At 47.2% G+C, this 2,500-nt stretch overlaps 3 non-coding genes and 10 pseudogenes across 3 annotated transcripts in view; all 13 read right to left on the bottom strand.

The window, feature by feature from the left end:
• Positions 1–57: 57 nt before the first annotated feature.
• LOC142124200 (5S ribosomal RNA) lies at positions 58–176 on the bottom strand (annotated as a pseudogene).
• An 83-nt stretch (positions 177–259) lies between these two features.
• Positions 260–378, bottom strand: LOC142124168 (5S ribosomal RNA; annotated as a pseudogene).
• Positions 379–460: 82 nt separating this feature from the next.
• On the bottom strand, positions 461–579 carry LOC142124122 (5S ribosomal RNA; annotated as a pseudogene).
• An 82-nt stretch (positions 580–661) lies between these two features.
• LOC142124108 (5S ribosomal RNA) lies at positions 662–780 on the bottom strand (annotated as a pseudogene).
• Positions 781–851: 71 nt separating this feature from the next.
• LOC142124010 (5S ribosomal RNA) lies at positions 852–970 on the bottom strand (annotated as a pseudogene).
• Positions 971–1,052: 82 nt separating this feature from the next.
• Positions 1,053–1,171, bottom strand: LOC142123971 (5S ribosomal RNA; annotated as a pseudogene).
• An 84-nt stretch (positions 1,172–1,255) lies between these two features.
• LOC142124149 (5S ribosomal RNA) lies at positions 1,256–1,374 on the bottom strand (annotated as a pseudogene).
• An 83-nt stretch (positions 1,375–1,457) lies between these two features.
• Positions 1,458–1,576, bottom strand: LOC142124172 (5S ribosomal RNA). Its single transcript, XR_012684556.1, has one exon. It is a non-coding gene; the product is annotated as a 5S ribosomal RNA (ribosomal RNA).
• An 81-nt stretch (positions 1,577–1,657) lies between these two features.
• LOC142124046 (5S ribosomal RNA) lies at positions 1,658–1,776 on the bottom strand (annotated as a pseudogene).
• Positions 1,777–1,857: 81 nt separating this feature from the next.
• Positions 1,858–1,976, bottom strand: LOC142124037 (5S ribosomal RNA). The gene has a single exon (XR_012684543.1). It is a non-coding gene; the product is annotated as a 5S ribosomal RNA (ribosomal RNA).
• Positions 1,977–2,058: 82 nt separating this feature from the next.
• On the bottom strand, positions 2,059–2,177 carry LOC142124220 (5S ribosomal RNA; annotated as a pseudogene).
• An 85-nt stretch (positions 2,178–2,262) lies between these two features.
• On the bottom strand, positions 2,263–2,381 carry LOC142124192 (5S ribosomal RNA; annotated as a pseudogene).
• Positions 2,382–2,464: 83 nt separating this feature from the next.
• Positions 2,465–2,500, bottom strand: part of LOC142124013 (5S ribosomal RNA) — a 119-nt gene continuing 83 nt past the window's right edge. The window contains exon 1 of the ribosomal RNA XR_012684541.1: positions 2,465–2,500. This exon is cut by the window's right edge and continues 83 nt beyond it. This is a non-coding gene — a ribosomal RNA (5S ribosomal RNA).

Here is a 2,500-nt window from a genome sequence, read left to right as displayed (position 1 = left end):
GACCTACATCTCAAAACCAGCATTGAAGGAAGCAAGAACAAGAGAGAGAAAAAAAAAGGCCTATGGCACCTGGTATTCCCAGGTGGTCTCCCATCCAACTACTAACCAGGCCTGGCCCTGCTTAGCTTCTAAGATCAGGCAAGATTGGGCTTGTTCAGGGTGGTGTGGCTGTAGGTATTGGTTATCTACTGACCTACATCTCTTATTCATCTCAAAACCAGCATTGAAGGTAGCAAGAACAAGAGAGAGAAAAAAAAAATGCCTACGGCACCTGGTATTCCCAGGTAGTCTCCCATCCAAGTACTAACCAGGCCTGGCCCTGCTTTGCTTCCAAGATCAGGCGAGATTGGGCTTGTTCAGGGTGGTGTGGTTGTAGGTATTGGTTATCTACTGACCTACATCTCTTATTCATCTCAAAACCAGCATTGAAGGAAGCAAGAACAAGAGAGAGAAAAAAAAATGCCTACAGCACCTGGTATTCCCAGGTAGTCTCCCATCCAAGTACTAACCAGGCCTGGCCCTGCTTTGCTTCCAAGATCAGGCGAGATTGGGCTTGTTCAGGGTGGTGTGGTTGTAGGTATTGGTTATCTACTGACCTACATCTCTTATTCATCTCAAAACCAGCATTGAAGGAAGCAAGAACAAGAGAGAGAAAAAAAAATGCCTAGAGCACCTGGTATTCCCAGGTGGTCTCCCATCCAAGTACTAACCAGGCCCGGCCCTGCTTAGCTTCCAAGATCAGGCAAGATTGGGCTTGGTCAGGGTGGTGTGGCTGTAGGTATTTGTTGTTTACTGACCTATATCTCAAAACCAGCATTGAAGGAAGCAAGAACAAGAGAGAGAAAAAAAAAGGCCTACAGCACCTGGTATTCCCAGGTGGTCTCCCATCCAACTACTAACCAGGCCTGGCCCTGCTTAGCTTCCAAGATCAGGTGAGATTGGGCTTGTTCAGGGTGGTGTGGCTGTAGATATTGGTTATCTACTGACCTACATCTCTTATTCATCTCAAAACCAGCATTGAAGAAAGCAAGATTAAGAGAGAGAAAAAAAAATGCCTACGGCACCTGGTATTCCCAGGTAGTCTCCCATCCAAGTACTAACCAGGCCCGGCCCTGCTTAGCTTCCAAGATCAGACGAGATTGGGCTTGTTCAAGGTGGTGTGGCTGTAGGTGTTGGTTGCTTACAGACCTACATCTCTTATACATCTCAAAACCAGCATTGAAGGAAGCAAGAACAAGAGAGAGAGGAAAAAAAAGGCCTACAGCACCTGTTATTCCCAGGTGGTCTCCCATCCAAGTACTAACCAGGCCTGGCCCTGCTTAGCTTCCAAGATCAGGCAAGATCTGGCTTGTTCAGGGTGGTGTGGCTGTAGGTATTGGTTGCTTACAGACCTACATCTCTTATACATCTCAAAACCAGCATTGAAGGAAGCAAGAACAAGAGAGAGAGAAAAAAAAGGCCTACAGCACCTGGTATTCCCAGGTGGTCTCCCATCCAAGTACTATCCAGGCCCGGCCCTGCTTAGCTTCCAAGATCAGACAAGATTGGGCTTGATCAGGGTGGTGTGGCTGTAGGTATTGGTTTCCTACTGACCTACATCTCTTATACATCTCAAAACCAGCATTGAAGGAAGCAAGAACAAGAGAGAGAAAAAAATGGCCTATGGCACCTGGTATTCCCAGGCGGTCTCCCATCTAAGTACTAACCAGGCACGGCCCTGCTTAGCTTCCAAGATCAGACGAGATTGGGCTTGTTCAGGGTGGTGTGGCCGTGGGTATTGGTTGTCTACTGACCTACATTTCTTATACATCTCAAAACCAGCATTGAAGGAAGCAAGAACAAGAGAGAGAAAAAAAATGCCTACAGCACCTGGTATTCCCAGGTGGTCTCCCATCCAAGTACTAACCAGGCCCGGCCCTGCTTAGCTTCCAAGATCAGATGAGATTGGGCTTGTTCAGGGTGGCGTGGCTGTAGGTATTGGTTGTCTACTGACCTACATCTCTTATTCATTTCAAAACCAGCATTGATGGAAGCAAGAACAAGAGAGAGAAAAAAAATGGCCTATGGCACCTGGTATTCCCAGGTGGTCTCCCATCCAAGTACTAACCAGGCCCAGCCCTGCTTAGCTTCCAAGATCAGATGAGATTGGGCTTGTTCAGGGTGGCGTGGCTGTAGGTTTTGGTTGTCTACTGACCTACATCTCTTATACATCTCAAAACCAGCATTGAAGGAAGCAAGAACAAGAGAGAGAAGAAAAAAAAAGGCCTATGGCACCTGGTATTCCGAAGTGGTCTCCCATCCAGGTACTAACCAGGCCTGCCCCTGCTTAGCTTCCAAAATCAGACAAGATTGGGCTTGTTCAGGGTGGTGTGGCTGTAGGTATTGGTTGTCTACTGACCTACATCTCTTATACATCTCAAAACCAGCATTGAAGGAAGCAAGAACAAGAGAGAGAGAAAAAAAATTCCTACAGCACCTGGTATTCCCAGGTGGTCTCCCA

Source organism: Mixophyes fleayi, unplaced genomic scaffold (assembly GCF_038048845.1).
Source record: "Mixophyes fleayi isolate aMixFle1 unplaced genomic scaffold, aMixFle1.hap1 Scaffold_2422, whole genome shotgun sequence".
NCBI lineage: Eukaryota > Metazoa > Chordata > Amphibia > Anura > Limnodynastidae > Mixophyes > Mixophyes fleayi.
The sequence above is the reverse complement of the archived record's forward strand: the minus strand, read 5'-3'. Positions and strand labels throughout refer to the sequence as shown.